Source organism: Onychomys torridus, chromosome 3 (assembly GCF_903995425.1).
Source record: "Onychomys torridus chromosome 3, mOncTor1.1, whole genome shotgun sequence".
In the NCBI taxonomy this organism is placed as follows: domain Eukaryota; kingdom Metazoa; phylum Chordata; class Mammalia; order Rodentia; family Cricetidae; genus Onychomys; species Onychomys torridus.
Genome location: NC_050445.1, coordinates 145,772,044 through 145,792,141, shown reverse-complemented (window position 1 = coordinate 145,792,141; position 20,098 = coordinate 145,772,044). Strand labels below are relative to the sequence as shown.

Genomic DNA, 20,098 nt, shown 5'->3' with positions numbered 1-20,098 from the left:
GGAGGGGCAAAGATCCTCCATCAGCTCCCTAGACTTCCCAATTTCTGTCTGGGGTTTTAGTGACTGTGTCCTATCGTTTCCAGTTAAATACCTTTCTTTATGACAGAAAATAGGGAAGTAAAGGAGGTGTTACAATACTCTGCTGTGCCCCTAAGGGCCGCTTTCGCTCCCCCCTAATTACCTCGGTGCCCATCACCTCACAAGTGTCTGCGGACCCAGCTCGGATATACTGGCTCTCCTTACTCACACCAGTTTCTAGTTGCCTAGTTATGTTTTCTTCTTCCACACTTTGGACACATACTTCAAAATTAGACTTTCAACATGCTCCTTGCACAACCACAGTAGCTATCTCAAACATCTTCCCTTTTTCTCTTCTGTGACTTACTTAAATATGTCATTTTCAATCTGGAGAAGGTTAAAAAAAGGGTGTGTGTGCTGTGGATGATTGACTGAAAATAAAACACTGACTGGCCAGCAGCCAGGCGGGAAGTATAGGTGGAACTAACAGAGAGGAGAATTGAGAGAACAGGAAGGCAGAGAGACACTGCCAGCCACCGCCATGACAAGCGAGATGTAAGGTACCTGTAAGCCACGAGCCATGTGACAACTTATAGACTAATAGAAATGAGTTAATTTAAGATAGAAGAACTAGATAACAAGAAGCCTGCCATGGCCACACAGTATATAAGTAATATAAGTCTCTGTGTGTTTTCTTGGTTGAGTCTAAGCAGCTGTGGGACTGGCCGGTGAGAGAGATTTGTACTGACCCTGGGCCAGGCAGGACCAGAAAATCTCCTGCTACGGGGGTGGGGGGTAGGGAGGGCGGTGGTGGCACACGCCTTTAATCTCAGCACTCGGGAGGCAGAGCCAGGTGGATCTTTGTGAGTTCAAGGCCAGCCTGGTCTACAGAGTGGGATTCAGGCAGGACAGGCACCAAAACTACACAGAGAAAACTTTTCTCAGAAAAAAAATCAAGAGAGAGAGGGGGGGAGAGAGACAGAGACAGAGACAGAGACAGAGAGACAGGTTAAGAAAAATTTGCATTCTAGTAAGATGAACAAATAACATGTAAGTACTCTCCCTGGGAATAGTGGTGCACACTACTTGATCCAGCACTTGGGAGACAGAGGCAGGCAGATCTCTGCCAGTTCAAGGTCAGCCTGGTCTACATAGCAAGTTCTAGGACAGCCAGGGCTACATAGTGATACCCTGTTTCAAAAAGAGAAAAAAAAAAGTAAGTTCCAGAACAGAGATGAACTATTTTGCTACAGACACATCAGCCAGTACACATTAGCCCTCATGTGTGTACAAATCTCCATCACAGCTTCTAGCCAGAGTGCACAAGTAAAGGCTTGCAAGACGAAAGACAAGAGATGGCTGCCATTTGCTCTGGAGCTCAAGATAGATGCAAGCAATGGGGGGAAAGGAGGTGATCACTTGAGATTTTCATATCTAGCTAAGGAGCTTGTGTCCAAGTATAGCAGCAACCGAACACTCTAAGGAGTTATATGAAGATTCCAGCAAAGATGTGCAAAACTGCAGAGCAGGTATGGTGTTACATGCCTTTAATCTCAGTATTTGGGAGGTTCAGGCAAGATCACTGCAAGTTTGAGGTGAGTGGGCCACATAGTGAGTTCAAGTCCAGCCTGAGGTCCATAGAAAGACTGTTTCAGGCAGTTGTTGGTGTACACCTTTAACCCCAGCACTCAGGAGGCAGAGGACCAAAGTCGAAAGACTTCGTGAGCATAGGAGAAAGGTGACTTATCTAAAATGACAGAAGCCTGGAGTGACACAGACAGGGGAAGATCCCGTCAACTGGGCATTCCATATCCAGGAAAATACGGAGGGAGGCTGAGAGATGGCTCAGTGGTTAAGAGCAGTGGCTATTCTTTCAGAAGACCTGGGTTTGATTCCCATCATGAACTCGATGCCTCACAATGATCTGTAACTCCAGTTACAATGGATCTGACACCTTCTGGCCTCCATGGGCACCAGATACAAATGTAGCACAGAAACATACATGCAAACAAAACATACTTATGAAATAATAATATTTAAATTTTTTGAAAATGCAAAGAGAAGTCACAGACTAGAGTGAAAGTATCTGTAAACATGATAAAGGGTAGTGACAGAATGTATAAAGAAATTCTTGTATAAGTTAAAAACAATTTTTAAATGGCATAAGATTTAAATAACTTGATTTATAGAGAATCATAAGTAGTTAATGGAAATAAAAAGAATCTCACCATTAGAGAAGTACAAATGAAAGCCACAGTGGCATTCCATTCCATGTCTACTCCGATGACTATATTCAGAAAGACAGAGGAAATGGAATACCTAAACACTGTTCAAAGAATGCAAACTAGTACAGCCAATCTGAAAAGGGTTGGCAATTTGGTAAAATTAAAGAAAAGTTTACCATATATGACCTAGTAGTTCCACTGCCAGGAACTGACCCTAAGCAACTGAAAAGCTCATATACGCGCATGCACACAAGAACCTAGGGCAGCATTTGCTTTAGTAACAACCTGAGCACTGGGGTGGGATGAGGCTCAACTGGTAGAGCACTTGCCCAGCATGCATGAAGTCCTGAGAATGGTGCCCAGCACCACATAAAACCGGGGGGGGGGGGGGGGGGGTGGTGTGTGTGTGCATGCCTGAAATCCCAGCACCTTGGAGGTAGATGTAGCAAGGCCAGGACTTCAAGGTCACTCTTGGCTATACAGTGAGTTCAAGGCCAGCCACCCTGGGCTACATAAGACCTTGTCTTAAGAAAACAAAAACAAAACAACATAACCTTAGATGTCAGACTCAAGAAATAGTTCAGCACTAATAGATTTGGGGAAAGGGACTCATTGCCTTCAGTTATGTCCCTGCTTGTGACCCTAGCAGGCTCCAAGGGATAGTTCCAATCTTATGGTCACACAGATGGCCCCAGTTAAACCAAAAGTCAACTAAGAAAGAGATGGGGTATTGGAGAGTTCATGGGAATGAGAGAAGATAAGAGAGGGGATAGAAAGTGAGTAAACAGAACACGTTATATACATGTATGAAACTATCAAAACAACTAACAATAAACAAAATAAATGACATGACTCCATTCACACCCAATATCCAGAGACTCAGGTCCAAAGTTGCCCAGACTTGAAGGCAGGACCAAGGATAACCTACAAACTTAAGATCATTTTACTGAAGCCTTCTTACCTCTTGATTTCTACTTGGATACTTTCTTCATGTCTATTTTTCCTTCTACCCTGATGAGGGGGTCTCCTCTGATTTGGGTTGGCTCTCCTGAATCCATGTATCATGTTTTTGTAGTTCATCCATTAGTTTCATTTTAGTGCTGAATAGTATTCTATTCTATTTTCTGGACATATTGTATTTCATTGATCCATTCACCAGCAGATAGATATTTAAACACTCTCCAATAAGCTCAATTATTTCTTTGAGCACAGTGATAGACTGAAAGGGGCTTTCTACACACATAATGTAAGTCGCTACTGATTTTCCTATGGTCAGAATCTTTTTTCCTTTTGTCTTGATAAACACTAAAAGAAGCATTAGAGATTGCTAATATGTCACAGAACATGTATGTTTTCTCAACTACCTTGCACTTGAAATGAGCTGTGATCTGGTTCTAAAAAGAAATCCAGATGCTTGAAGCCTGTGTTCTTAGCAGGAGCCTTTGGAAACGGCACAGGGTGCAGACACTTCTTTGGCCAACTGCTTTAGTCTAGTGACATCTAGTGGCAAAAGTCTTGTCAAAACCAGAACTGCTGGGTTGGCTAGATGGCTCAGAGAGTAGAGTACCCACATCCAAACAGGAAGACTTCAGACTGATCCTCAGGACCCAAAATAATCCAACATCACATCTCTTCAAAAACCTCCAGGGGCTGAGGAACAGAGCTCCACTGCACAGCACTTGTGAGGCTGCTTGAGGCCCTGGGTTCAATCCCCAGCTCCACAAAGGAGAAAAACTTATTGACATCATTAGCCCAACAATCTAACAGTTTCGTGACAATAAGCAGAATTCAAGTTCACCATCTTCGAACATTAGTTTTTCCAACATACTGCCCATATACCCATTCAAGGTCACTTAAAATGCCAGTGTAATAAACAGATGCCTTATATCTCACTTGCTGAAAGGGGATCTGGAACCAGGGCCTGACTATTAATCAGCATTAAAAAAATTTTCACCTAGTAGCTTCTTTTCGGGAGATGGGAGTTCAAAACAGGGTTTCTCTGTGTAGCCCTGGTTGTCTTGTTATAGACCAAGCTGCCTCAAACTCCAGAGTCCACCTGCCTCCTGAGAACTGGAATTAAAGGCTGTGCCACCACCGCCCAGCTACACCTGGGAGCTTCTCATGCACAGTAATACTTTGAAAATAATTACAGGTTGCACCAGGCAGTGGTCACACACACCTTTAGTCCCAGCACTTGGGAGGCAGGGGAGGAACATCTCTGAGTTTAAGGCCAGCCTGGTCTATAGAACAAGTTCCAGGATAGCCAAGGCTACACACACACACACACACACACACACACACACACACACACACACACACAAAACAAAACAAACAAAAAACAAACAAACAAAAAAAACCCCTGCTTTTGGAGGGGGTGAACGACAAAAGTTATAGGTTGAGCATCCTTAATCCCAAAACCAGAAATACCCTAAAATATGAAACTTTTTGAGCATGGTGTCAGATTTCAAAGCATTTCAAGCCTATGAAAATACTCCCAAATATGAAAAACTCCCAAACCTGAAACATTGATTTCCCGAAGCATTTAGAATAAGGCATGCTTAATCCACACTAGCAAGATCACTAATAGATGTTCTCCCACATTGTTCTAATTCCTACCAATCTTAAGTTTCAGAATAACTTTCCTTCCTCTAGGTCCCTGCAGGCTTGTACTGTGAGCCCTTACTATGTGCTGCCATGACAGTTCCCAAAACAGACCAGGAACTCTTCATGGAGCACAGTCATGGTTTCTGGTTTTGTATCTCTAAAAATATCTGATGAACAGAAAGAATGAATAAATATGTTTAGATGAATGAATAAATATTTAGCACAGTTCTAAATCTAGGATGAACAGCCCTTCTGTTCAGGAGTTAAGAACCTTATCTATAATCAACTCTGAATATAGTAAGGTTGTTATCAAAACAAGCTATCCAATCATCAGTTAAAATTTGGGAAGTGAAAGGAAGAGAACGTTTTTTTCAATTCTGGAAGTATTTATAAAGTCTCACCTTCCCTAAATTAACATTTCACTTCTAGATGTTAGTATGGTTTTGTTGTTGTTGTTGTTGTTTTTAAGATTTATTTATTATGTATACAGTGTTCTTCCTGCATGTGTCCTTGCAGGCCAGAAGAGGGCACCAGATCTGATTATGGATGGCTGTGAGCCACCATGTGGTTGCTGGGAATTGAACTCAGAACCTCTGGAAGAGCAGTTAGTGCTCTTAACCTCTGAGTCATCTCTCCAGCCCCCCCCCCCCAAAGATTTATTTATTTATTAGGTATACAGTGTTCTGTTTGCATGTATCCCTGCAGGACGGAAGAGGGCACCAGATCTCATTACAGATGGTTGTGGTTGTGGTCCAGAACTGAACTCAGGACCTCTGGAAGAACAGACAGCGTCCTTAACCTCTGAGCCATCTCTCCAGCCCAAGGGTTTTTGAAAAGTCGAGAAACTTAATAGACTGACAGAATTTTATACCATCCACCCTTATTTATTCAGGCTGTCACACATCACTGACAAGCTAGAGCTTCAAAGAAAATAAATACATCTCGAGTATTATCACACTTCAGCAGTATTTTAACTAGCTCAGAAGGGAGATTTTATTGTTTACAATGATTTATCTTCAGGAACTTACTTTTGTTTAAATTCAGAATATAACACAAATTACAAATATAAATAAAAAATGAATAATTAGTATATATGCCTGCAATTATTCTAAAGTGTAAACTCTCTTTGTTTGAGAGAGGGTTTCACTATGGAGTCCAAGAAGATCTGGAACTTGCTATGCAGCCCAGGCTGGCCTCCAATTTACAGCAGTCCTCTTGCCTCTGCCTCCAAGTGTTAGGATCTACAGACGTGAGCCACCATAACCAATCTGAGCTAACCATAAGAGTAACTGGAATTAAAATCAAAGTTTACTGTTGAAGTGGAGGGATGGCCCAGTACTAAAGTGTTTTCTATCATGGTCTAAGCTACTCAGGAAGAACTTATCTCAAAGTTGGGGAAAGAAAAAGGGCTGAGCTGAAATCAGAATTTTACTTCCTTACCTATGACTATCTAGATTACAGTATATCCCAAATATAATTTTAGCAAAGAGTTATTTTGGCTTTATATAGTTTCTTTTTACTTACATCAAAGATTTTAAGACCAAGAATGTCCTTCCCGATTCTGTCTTTACATGGCAACTTCTCACTCATCCCTTAGAGTCCAGCTCAATGTTTCTCCCTCTGTGAAGAAGCCTCCTCCAAGCTAACAGACTAAATTAATATTCCTCCCTCATGCATGCCTATTCTTTGGAGTATATTGGCAGTGTTACTCAGGCTATGTTACTGTGAGCGATTTAGCTGTCTAAATTGCTCACAAAACTACCCAAACTCCTAAAGTTAGAGACGTGACCATGTTGTGTCATCTGCATTTGTGCTGTCTGAACGCTCTCAGATACTTAGCAGGGTGCTGCAAAAATGATTTAAAGGCTACAGGCATGAGGCTTGAAAATGAAAGAAGAGGTAAAAAATAGGAAAAACCTCATAGATTTAAGAAGTTTCTTACTACTTTTGTAGAATTTGATAGTTTCTACAATGCCTTCCAGTCATAAACAAATAGAAAGCAGATAAAAATCCATGAGCTACTCTTCAGATGCAATACAATAGGCAGAGCCAGACTTTCGTCCCTGAGAGAAGGAAAACAAAGCCCACTGTTTTCCTAACTCACTGCCTAAAGGCAGTTTCCAGGATGTAGACCAGGGAGGTGACTCAGTCATGGCAGCTGTAACCAGAACAACATGCATGGATGGCTTCAACAACAAATTTTCTCCTAGTTCTGAAGCCTGGAACATCCATGGCCTGAGAGCCCGGAGACTTGGTTCTAGTTTATGGATGGCAGCCTACTTATTGTCTCATCAGCTGGCAAGCATGCTCTACCTTTCATCTTCTCTTGTAAAAGTGTAAAAATCGCCCCTAAGGGTACCCCCTGATAAGTAAATCACCTAGAGGCCCAAGGTTCCAGCTCCCTATACCATCATAAGATTCCATAGCAACTTCCAGTTTGAAACTGATAAAGACCATTCAGTCCATAGCAAAGGGCATCTCTGAGAAAAGTCCAGCTTTCTTACTGAGCTAGAGAAAGGGAACTGTCTTAGAAAAACTAGTGTCAAGCTGATACAGCAGAACGTGGGATCGGCAAGACCTCAATAAAGGGACCCTTGAACTCTGTACCAAGATGCCCGTAAATCTCCAACTAATACTAATATGCAAAAATGCATGAAATAAATAAATTTCCTGTGGAGAAACAACCACAGGAAAGTGCTAAACCAAACAATTTCTCAATCTCATACAAAGCCAAGAATAGTTCATATTACCACTAGTGCCAGTAGATAAGTTCGTGGAACCTGGGGCCACAGGTGGAATTCTCACAGGTAGAGTGCTCAGACTCTTTCACCATAGTAGCAAGATATGATACCCTGAGGACTGCTCTACACTAGTTGTGGTGGCCCATACTTGTAAACCCAGCACCTGAAAGGTAGAGACAGGAGGATCAAGAGTTTAAGGTCATCCTTGTCTACATAGCAAGCTGGAGGCTTGCCTGGGCTACATGAGACCCTTATCTTAAAAGCTAAAACAACAATTGAAAAGACTGCTCTGGAGAACAGAACTGGGCAACAGAAAAGCCTAGAAAGAGCCACACTGGTTCTAAAGAACCTACAACAGTACTGGGCATGGTGCACACCTTTAATCCCAGGACTTGGGAGGTAGAGGCAAGGCCAGATGGGTCTACACAGTGAGTTCCAGGACAGCCAAGTTTATGTAGAAAGACTGTCTCAAAAAGAAAAAAAAAAAAAGTAAGTTCAAAAATAAGTAACCTGCAACAGGTATGACAGCAAAGTCTAGCATCCTTCAAAGGAACACACAACTAAAACCATAAAACATGCCATTAGCCTATAAGAAACTTCCAGTCAACAAAATTCAATAACCCTTCATGATAAAAGTCTTGGAGAGATCAAGGATACAAAGGACATACCTAAACATAACAAAGGCAATTTACAGAAAGTCTACAGTCAACATTACATTAAATGGAGAGAAACTAAAAGAAATTCTACTAAAATCAGGAACAAGACAATGCTGTGCACTCTCTCTATAACTATTCAATACAGTACTTGAAATTCTAGCTAGAGCAGTAAGACAACTAAAGGAGATCAAGGGGATACAAATTAGAAAGGAAAAAGAACATTGCTACTTGCAGATGATATGATAGTATCCATAAGTAGCCCTAAAATTCTACCAACCTACAGTGGATAAACACCTTCAGTGAAGTGGAAGGATGCAAGATTAACTTAAAAAAAAAAAAAAAATCAGTATCCCTCCTATATGTAAACAACAAAAGGCCTGAGAAAGAAATCAGGGAAGCAACACCCTTCACAATACCACAAATAATATAAAACATCTTGGAGTAAATTTAACCAAGCTGTGAAAGACTTGTATGACAATAACTTCAAGTCTTTAAAGGAGGAAATCAAAGAAGATATCAGAAAGTAGAAAGATCTCCCATGCTCATGGATCAGTAGGATTAACATAGTCAAAATGACCATCTTACCAAAAGCAAGCCACAGATTCAATGAAATCACCATTAAAATTCCAAAAACAATTCTTTACAGACCTTGAAAGAACAATACTTAAGCTCATATGGACAAACAAAAAATCTAGGATAGCTAAAAAACGACCCTGTACAATAAAAACTTCCAGAGGTATCACCATCCCTAATTTCAAACTGTACTACAGAGCTATAGTAATAAAAACTTCATGGTATTGGCATAAAAAGACAGGTTGATCAATGGAATCAAATCAAAGAGTCAAACATAAATCCACACACCTATGGACACCTGATTTTTTATAAAGAAGCCATAAATACATATGAAAAAAAGAAAGCATCTTCAATAAATGGTGCTTGTCTAACTGGATGTCAGTATGTAGAAGAATGAAAACAGATCCATACCCATCACCCTGTACAAAACTCAAGTCCAAGTGGATCAAAGACCTTAATATAAAACCAGATACAAAGAACCTGACAAAAGAGGAAGAGGGGGGGAATAGTCTTGAACTCACTGACACAGGAGACAATTTTCTGAACACAACACCAATAGCTCAGGCACTAAGACTGAAAATTAATAAATGGGACCTCATGAAAATGAAAAGCTTCTGTAAGGCAAAGGACACCATCAATAGAACAAAACAGCAGCCTACAGAATGGGAAAAGATTTTCACCAACTCCATATCTGACAGAGAGGTGATCTCCAAAATATATAAAGAACTCAAGAAACTAGACATCAATAAACCAAACAATCCAATTTAAAAATGGGGTACAGATCTAAACAGAGAATTCTAACAGAGGAATCTCTAATGGTCTAGAAACACTTAAAGAAATGTTCACCATCCTTAGCCATCAGGGAAATGCAAATCAAAATGACTCTGAGATTCTATCTTATACCTGTCAGAATGGCTAAGATCAAAAGTGACAGCTCCTGCTGACCCTGATGTGGAGCAAGGGGAACATTCCTCTATCGGTGGTGGGAGTGCAAGCTGGTGCAGCCACTTTGGAAACCAATATGGCAGTTTCTCAAAAAAATTGGGAATTGATCTACCTCAAGACCCAACTATACCACTCCTGGATATATACCACAGGACACTCCATCCTACCACAAGGACACCTGCTCATAGTAGCTTTATTTATAATAGCCAGAAACTGGAAATAACCTAGATGTTCCTCAACTGAAGATTGGATAAAGAAAATGTGGTACATATACACAATGGAGTATTACTCAGCTGTTAAAAAATGACATCATAAAATTTATAAGCAAATGGATGGAACTAGAAAAAAAATCATCCTGAGTGAGGTAACCCAGACCCAGAAAGACAAACATGGTATGTATAACTATAAGTGGATATTAGCTGTAAGGGATACTACAGAACACAGACCCAGAGGGGCTAAGTAACAAGGAGGGTACAGGGGGGTGCATGGATCTCCCTGGGAAGGGGAAATAGAATAGATTTCTCCAGTGGACTGGAGATGAGTAGGGATGGGAACAAGAGGGATCAGGTGGAGGGGATGGAGGTAGAGAGTACTGGGAGAGACAACTGGGACTGGAAGGCATTTTGAGTGTGAGGTAGTTTCCTAGTGCAATGGAAACTCCCTGCAATCTACAAGGGTGACCCTAGCAAAGACTCCTAGTAATGGGGATACTGAGCCTGAACTGGCCATCTTCTGTTACCAAGCAAGGACTCCAGTGGAGGGACTGGGACACCAACCCAGCCACAAAACCTTCGACCTACAATTTGTCCTGCCTATGAGATGTGCTGGGGTAAAGGTGGCACAGAACTTGTGGGAGTGGCCAACCCATGACTGGTCCAATTTAAGACCCACGCCATGTCACAAGAAGAAGCCCAGGCCTGACACTGCCTAGAGAGTGAGGAACCAGAGGCTGGATAGCCCAGAGAGACCCAAGATAGAACCAAACACGACTGTGCGGGAGGGGGGCAATGAAATTATTCCTAATGATATTCTGCTATACTTGTAGACTGGAGCCTAACATAATCGTCATCAGAGAGGCTTCATTCATTAACTGATGGGAACAGATGCAGAGACCCACAGCCAAACATTAGGTGAAGTTTGGAGAATCCCTCAGAGGAGGAAGAAGGATTGTAGGAGCCAGAGGGGTCAAGGACACAAGAACACAAGAATCAACTAAGCAGGGCTCACAGGGGCTCACAGAGACTGTAGTGACAGTCAAGAAGCCTGTGTGGGTCTGAACTATGTATGTCAGGGTTGTGTAGCTTGGTCCTCTGGGACGCCTAACAGTAGGAGCAGGGGCTGTCTCTGACTCTGTCTGCTTTTGGGAGCCCCACTTTTTTTTTTCTTGCTTACTAAGTAGCTTCATCCAGCCTTGATAAGAGGGTTTTTGCCTAGTCTTATTGTAACTAGTTATGCCATTTGGTTGATATACCTGAAAGGCCTGTTCTTTTCTGAAGGAAAATAGAGGAGGCATGGGCCTGGCGGTCGGAGTGCTGGGAGGAGAGGAGGAAGGAAAACTGCAGTAGGGAGGGGAGAGAAGAACAAATAAGTAAGTTATAATTAAAAAAAAAGAAACTTCCAGTCATGCAAAGAAGTTAAGGAAGAGGACTTATAACCAAGAGAATGTTAGACCAATTAAACACACACACACACACACACACACACAATCGAGAAAAAAAAATGAATGAGAAAAAGTAAATACAAATGCACTTAGATTTTCGAAACCGAGAAAGATAGTATGATAAGCAGACAAATAGAAGAGTTCCAGGGTGGTTATCTTGTCTTTTTTTTTTTTTCCCCAGAGCTGAGGACAGAACCCAGGGCCTTGTGCTTGCTAGGCAAACGCTCTACCACTGAGCTAAATCCCCAAACCCCAGGGTGGTTATCTAAAGCTGAATAATACAGAATCTGATTAAAAATACTTTGGATGAACTACCACCCAGGCCCAGAACCAGGACTGTGAGTCGTCCCACCCCATTATTTACCTCTGTTGGAACATGTGAAAGGGACAAACCTACAGATCCAAAACAGCAGGATGGCCATGACACAGGGCAACAGGAAATCCAAGAGGAGCCGGGTGAGAGCTAGCAGAAGCCAGAGACCTTGAGCCAGACTAACGACTCCTAGTAACCAACACTTGCAAGTAAAGATAAGTAGACTAAAGGGAAACTGTGTGACAAGGGCCACACCACAGCTTCCACGACAAAATTCCTCTCTCTCTTCTTTGGTTTTGTTTTGTGTCTTTGGTTTGGTTTTTTGGTCTTTCTTCTAAATTTGGTTTTGTTTGGGGGGATAGGTTGCAAGGGCAGAGGGTGGAAGTGAGGGGACGGGGAGATAAGTGGGATCAGACAGCATGATGTGAAATCCACAGAGAACCAATAAAAGTTCAAACAAACAAACAAACTTTGGATGGATTTAGAACAGTATTAACAAAAGAGAAAACAGACTACTAAATTCTGGAACATAGCAATGAAAATAATCAAAATAAGGGTAAAAAGGAAAAAGACAAAAATTGAAAACTGAAGGCTGTACCAGGGCTGGAGATGGAGACCGGTGGCACTGTGCTTGTCTGTTAATGCCCTCAATTGAGGCCAAGCACTACAGAAAGAAAACCAAGGAAGGCTGGTGTTAGGAGCAGCCTGTAACCCCAGCACCTGAGGCAGGAGGACACATCATTCAAAGCCGCTTGCCCTACATAATGACTTGTAGGTCAGCCTGGGCTGGGCTATATAGCAAGACTCTAAAGGCTCTATTTAAAAGAAAAGAAAAAGGAGGAAGGAAAAAGGGGAGGGCAAGAAGGGAAAGGAGTCAATAGCCTGGGAGGAAATATCAAGTTGTCTAACATAGACCTATGAGTCTCACAGAAAGGAAATGTGGGGGCAAAATGTTAAACGAAGTACTAGCCCATAGTGTTTAATTAAAACAAACAGGCATGAACAGGCCAGTGAAATGGCTCAGAAGGAAAAGGCGCTTGCTCTGCAACTGGTGACCCGAGTTTATCCCCAGAACTGTGTAAAGGAGGAAGGAGAGAACATACTCCGCCAAGTTGTCCTCTGACCTACGTACATACATAGTGGCATAGTGCTGACACAAACATATTGTGCACGCGCAAACACACACACACACACACACACACACACACACACAATTTAATTAAAAAGACAATACATGGCACTTACCAGTGTGAACTCGTTATTTTTAAATATAGGTAAGAACAAAAACAAGCACATTCTGGTGTTAACTATGTATATTCAGGTGGACACACAGACACATATATCCTGGCTAAATCCACTAAGGAGATGTGAGGATGGTTACTCTATGTTACCTTCCACTAGAAGACCCAGCATATACTTTTAAAGTGCCTGACTCTAGTGCTAGGGTCAGACAGCACAGCACGATACTGTTCCAGAAACTAAGGATGTGTTCAAGGAAAAGCAGAAATTCATCAAAGGGACATGAAGAATTAGATGAAAAGTGTGCAGCTAAACACACTTGGAATACCTGAAGGATGGAAATAATGACTTTACGTGCAACAAAACAAAAGAGGAGTCCACTGTTCTACACTTAGGTAAATGAAAAAATAAACAAATGGAGAAGGAAACTCTTCCTTATTAGGATGCAAGCTGGCCACTGGAGAAGGGGGTAGCATAGGAAAGGCACTGTGCAACCACGGCAATACAATCACTTCCAACAAACCCTCAAGCTGGGCAAGGGGGCACATGCCCTGATGCTAATCCTAGGCACTTGGGAGGTGCAGACAGGAGGACCATGAATTAAGGCCAGTGTTGGTTATATAGTAAGTTAGCCTGGGTTACATGAACATCTAACTCAAAAAAAATAACAAAAATAATTTTTAAAAAAGTACACCAATAGATTTTATAAGCAGTAAAAGAGAGTGGGTTGGAAGATGAGAGTCACAATCTTGCTGGATCAGTTTAAAAACAATGAGTACTTTTTGTACTCAATTCTTTAAGGATTTTATAAAGACCGGATAAAAATGACATTTTTCAGCTGATCTACACTACAAGATACACTAGAATATTTAGACTAAAAAGAAAATGAAATCAGCTTGGCATGGTGATCCATGCCTGAGGCAAGAGAACTGTCTCAAGTGAGGCCAACTTCAACTACAGAACAAGATGCTGTTAAAAAAACCAACAAACAAAAATAGGGAAAACCTAAAACAGAATGCTAAAATATTCAATTGGTCTAAAAATGGCAGAGAAGACATATGAAGGAACAAAAGCACAAGGGACAAATAAAAATAAACTAAATGGTAGATTTCAATTTCAATAGTCAGATTAAGTATACATGATTAAATGGCAGACTGTCCGAGCTAAGATAAACGCAGCAACCTACTATTGAGTTGGTTGTCTATAAGACCTACACTTTCAACATAAAGGTATAAGTAGATTAAAAGTGGAATGGAAAGAGACTATACAAGTCTAAGAATGAAGGAAAGAAGCCGGGCGGCGGTGGCGCACGCCTTTAATCCCGGCACTCGGGAGGCAGAGCCAGGAGGATCTTTGTGAGTTCAAGGCCAGCCTGGTCTCCAAAGCCGAGTTCCAGGAAATGCGCAAAACTACACAGAGAAACCCTGTCTCAAAAAACCAAAAAAGAAAAAAAAAGAACTAAAAAAAGCTGGGCAAAACCAACTGCATGGTGGGGCAACAGCACAGATAGAAACTTCACAACAATGAAAAAGATCACTATGTAACCATTACTGAGACTAATAGACTCCTAGACTACACAAAGCAAAATCTGGCAAAAAAGAAAAAAAAAAAAAAAAGGCAAATTGGCGACCATAGCTGGGTATTTTAGACTTCCCTTTTAGTAAATGATGACGGTAAGTAAATCAGAAAGGCTATACAATGTGAACACTATTAAATATGCTTTGACCCAATTGATACTCAACATTTATAGAATCCTTTCTCTTCAAGAAGACATTCAAGTATACATTATCATCTGATTTTTTTTTAAACAAGTCTCAGGTAGGGTGCAGTGGCACATGTCTTTAATCCCAGCATTCGGGAGGCAGAGGCAGGATCTCTGTGAGTTCGAGGCTAGCCTGGTCTAAAGAGTGAGTTCCAGGACAGCCAGGACTTCACAGAGAAACCCTGTCTTGAAAACAAAACAAAAAACAAACGAACAAAAAAGCAACAGTACAGGGCGAAATTACCAGCTCATAGCTAGAGAAATAGGACAAAAGTTAAAGTTGACAATACAAACTTAGAGTCATCTTGATGACCACATTTGAAAGTGCTTAAGATCCTTAGAATCGTGTTTCTCCAGAAGAGCACTAGGGAACAATGCATGCAGAGGAGAACAGAGGTTAATAAGCAGCCAGAAAACCCTACCAGCATGGGCATGAACAGCTAGAAAAAACTAGCATCATGGGACTGGATCAGAGTGATGGTACCAAAGGGAAATTTATGAAGTGGGATGAAAACCTGCTTTAGATGTGAAAAAGAAGAGGCAGCTATGGCCTGAGGGAAAATGTCAGGCACTAAAAAAGAACATGAGTAATTCTCTACAGAAGCAAATCAATGAAACAAGCAAGGGTTGGGCCGTAGGATGGCTCAGTGGCTAAAGGCGCTTGCTGCCAAGCCTGCCCACCCAAGTTTGATCCCCAGATTCTACACGGTGAGGAGAGAACTGACTCCTGCAAGTTGTCCTCTGACTTCCACTCACGCTGTAGCATGTGCATGCCCTATGCGCGTGCACATGCACACACACACACACACACACACACACACACACACACACTAAAATAAGTAAGAACTTCAAGAACGGCAAAAGCTGAAGCATACAGTGGTCATTTAGTAAGTAGGTTTGGAACAAAAGAGCAAAGCAGAGTAGCTAGAAGGTAGCTAGGAGGGACAATGGAATGGAAACAAAGTAATTGTTAAAGAGCCTTTCTGTACTCATCTGAACAGGAGAAAAGAGGTACACTAAGCCGGATAGTAGAGGAAAAGAAATCCAGAAGCCAAGTAAATGTGTGTGGGCTGTTACAATGGAAGGCAGCCATCTCTGAGAGAGCTCAAAGAAACAAGGAGGAACGCAGGCCCACAGGCTTGCTTGTAAGAGCAGAACACTGAAGCTGCTCTGAAGACAGCTTCAGCTTCCAGTCGTGAAACAACTCTTCACCTGGCGTTTCCTCTCGCTCGTCTAGGCTGGGTCTTTAGTTGAAAAGCTTAACCCAACAGCTACTAGACACATAAATAAATCTACAAGGTAGTCAGGAATAAGCTACCAACTTTTCCAACATGGTGTTGGAGAGAAACTGTATTAGAATCAATCTGTGCTTGGAGAAGACTTTTATGTTATTCAGAGAGGACTGTGTCTCTGATTAAGACCCATTCTAATAAAAAAGAAAGTTAAAAAAATAAAAAGGATCCATTCTCTCAGGCAGTCCTTCAGTACACCATTCTCCAATTCAGTGATGTCTGGCAGCTGGTAGAGAAGCTGTCTGATGAATTCTGAAACTTTCTATCTTTGAATGACAGAGGAGTGGTTGGGAAGAGGAATGGTGGAGAAACTGATCCTAAGAAACCTCACTTCCTCTTGTTCTTTCTCCTCTTCCCCTAGCTGAGTATAGTTCTCAGTGTTCCAAGTGTTGCAAGGCCTGAGACTCTTCACTGCTGATCTGTGTGATTGAGCTCCACCAAGAAGAGACCAAAGACTGCCTTTGTTTCTTCGTTTTTGTTTTCCTTTTCATTGCCTTTTACGCCCAGGCTTGCCACAACTACCTTTTTGCCTCTGCCTCCTGGTGTTAGGACTACAGGCATGCACCCCCTCACCCAACTCCAAGCTCTTTAATAATCCGAATCCATTTCACTTGCCTTCTGTTCTTAACACCCACTCTCCAAACACCCAACAAAGCTGCTCAGTGTCACGTAAGCATCTGTGGTGGTAACAAGGACGGTCCTTTCTTAGGCTGTAAGACAACCCCTTATGTTATACCCAAGGTCAGGAACAAAAATGGCAGGTCAGTCACAAACAGTGTTGTGTGTATATGCATCTATTCATCCGCCCAAAGTGAATAGGATATTTTTGTAACTTTGACATAAGAACAATATTGCATTTCTCTTGTGAATGCTTCATTCCTATAGAATGATATAAAATAGTCAGCTTCATTTAAAAAAATGAGTGGTTGAATTCTAAGTAACAAATGTGTAGGGCTTATTTAATTCATTGGAATCTTAGTAACGTACATGAAATCAACAATTTGCTTCTGTGTTCTGTCATGGCCACATTGCTACTTTCTAGTTTTCTTTCATTTCTTAATAAGTGTTTTACATATGAAAATAAGTTGCTAACTCTGAGGTTATTATAAAAAAAAATAAAAATTCTTTGATTTGAAGAAGTGAGAGAAACAGATATTTGTATTGTAAAGCATAAATTATACCCTGTATATTTATGCAAAAGAGTTAAAACCAAAGAATCTGCTTGCTTATTAAAATGCAAACATTACCTCAGACATACAAATAGCCCCAAACTCGCCCAGTTTCTGCCTCTGCAGATCACCCACCAGCATTAGATTACCTCATATGACATTATGGAACAATAGTGAACTCTGTAATAGTTGAATATATTGTTTTGAAAGAATAAACTGTCATTAACTTGAATAAAAGCTTTCTGGAATCAAACCTGGGGGGTACAGCCTTCACTGGGTGGCCTTTTTTTAAAACTACTTTAAGAAATTGCCTCACCCTGAAAGCAGCAAGCCAGGGAAGGGGATGGCAGTATAAAGGCGACAGTGATGAGTGCCTGCAATGCCTATAACAGCCCAGCAGACAGGGGCCAGAGCTTTGAATTACCAGGCAGAACAATGTCAAAGCAGGAGGCTCTGCAACCAATTTGGCTCCTAAATCCAAACAAGCTCGCTCGCGCTCTCTCTCTCTCTCTCTCTCTCTCTCTCTCTCTCTCTCTCTCTCACACACACACACACACACACACACACACACACACACCACACCATACACACACACACACCCCACACCACACACACACACACACACACACACACCACACCCCACACCACACACACACACACACACACACACACACACACACACAGACCACACCACACCCCATACCATACACACACACACACCCCACACCACACACACACACACACACACACACCACACCCCACACCACACACACACACACACACACACACACACACACACACACACACACACCACATCTCCCTAGGACAGCTGTGATTTACAAAACAGGTCCTGCTACAATGGAAACAAGTCCTACTCCATGGTCAACATGTCCCGATACCACCTGAAGATGGGCTGGTGATACAACCAGTGATGTGAGGCCAGCAATTTAAGGTGAATCCCAATGTTTTAAGCTATAAAGAAAAACAGAATAGCTCTCATGGGGAAGCACTGAGGGATTGGACACTTATCATCGTTAGTTAGTCTACTCAATTTTCCTGTCTGCCCGTCTTTTCCAATTCCATCCAAGGGACTCCTTATCCGAAAGGAAACACAAGCATCTGTAAACGCTCACCGCTTTTGTCTGTGCCTGTGGTCTGGGCACAGCCACACGTTGCCATTCTAATCAAGTGACCTCTATATCTTCCTTCCTTAGCCAAATCCAGATACATCCTCAGAGTCACCTGCCCCTCACCAGCTTTCCTCTCCTCTACAACTATCTCAGTGTAGTTAGATGGTGGTAAAGCCCTGATTACAGCCCAGTTACTAAGATAATTAAGTCCAGGAGCATCTCTCTGCAAGGCACTCACTTATATCCCACTCATCACTCACGTTCACGGTGGATGACCTTAACTCATGTTAACTCCCTTAACACCAAGTCTTCTTCTAGATACTTTCCCTACTACTCTGTTTATTCAAATGATTAAACAACTAATCCCAGAAAATCATTAAGTATATCTTAAACTCTGGTTTGCTTTTAGTGTTTCCCTAGGGTGAAAAGGTCACGAGTAAGTCACGAAAGACTAGTGAAGGACGGGAAGACTTTGGGGAGTGAGAGGATGGAGAGAACAGGAAGCAGGTGTGTGAAAACTGACTGTGGACAGCACTCCATGCAGATCCAGGAAGGGTGGAGTAGAATATCAATATCTAGCTGTTACATTTCTCAAAATTAGGCAAGTCTATGTGAAGGGAGAAATTTCATTAATGTTGGCTTCATTGGAGAATCATGTTACTCCGCAAGACAGGGAGAATGAATGAGACGATGGGTAAGTAACAAAATACAGTATGTTCTCTTGTAGAGTAGAGGGCTTATCAAAGTCTCATCTCGTGGAAATGGGAACGGTCTCATCTGTGAAGTTGATGAATTGCTGGGAAGAATACGATCTATAGATCACCTGGCTGTGCTATTTGTTTTTGTTAGCTGCATCCCGGAATGGTGTAACTAATGTAGGGCCTGACATTGGTGAAGAAGTCTCAAGAGCAATCTCTTTCTGCCAGATGTCTGATCTTGCACAAATCACTTAAACAAACTCAATGATGCAAGAATGGCAAGAATGGTATGTGTATGAATGTGGGGCCAGGGTACATTTTAATACTAATAGCTGCTACACAAGATGCTTTATTTGAGTCTGTTATACCAGCTTGCTCTTGTCTGGTGTTGTCAGATCTAAGGTTCATACTGAAACTTACTCCCCACAAATCATAGGCTAATGGGAATTGGAGGCGGGGCCTTGGGAAAGCAACCAGGAGAGGATGTGGCCATGAAGGTGGAGCCTTATGACTGCATGAATGGCTTTATTTGGAGAGAAAAAGAGATCAAGTTAGCAGCTTGCTCTGCCTTGTGAAGTGACAGCCTCCTCCCTGTCGTGACCCAGCAGGGAGGTTCTCAGCAGATGCCAAGAGGATACCAGAGCTATAGACTTCATTGTGAAGTGTAAGGTAAATTAACCTCTTTTCTCTATAAATTTCTCAGTCTGTGATATTGTTATCAAAAAAAAAAAAAAAAAAAGATTCAGGTTAACTAAGCCACAACCCTTATTTATGCTCATTATTGCTTAGGTTTTACTTGGGGTGTTTTGTGGGGGTAGAGCAGGAAATCTGAGTAACTCACATAACAGAAGCACCATGCAATTAACAGAAAATCATTTCCAGGAATAGGGAGATAGTTCAGTCAGTCAAATGCTTCTCATGCAAGCATGAGAACCTGAGTTCCATACTCAAAAACCACATAAAAAAATGGAAGTGGGAGCACACACTTGTAATCCCAGGCCTGTAGACAGGCACATCCATGATGCCAGTTGGCCTAGCCTAATTGGCAAGTCCCAGGTCCCAGTGAGAGACCC

At 41.8% G+C, this 20,098-nt stretch overlaps 1 protein-coding gene across 2 annotated transcripts in view; it reads right to left on the bottom strand.

Annotated features, from left to right (window-relative positions):
* Borcs5 (BLOC-1 related complex subunit 5) overlaps window positions 1-20,098 on the bottom strand; it is a 72,317-nt gene that overhangs the window by 47,801 nt on the left and 4,418 nt on the right. The gene's annotated exons all lie outside the window — the stretch shown is intronic.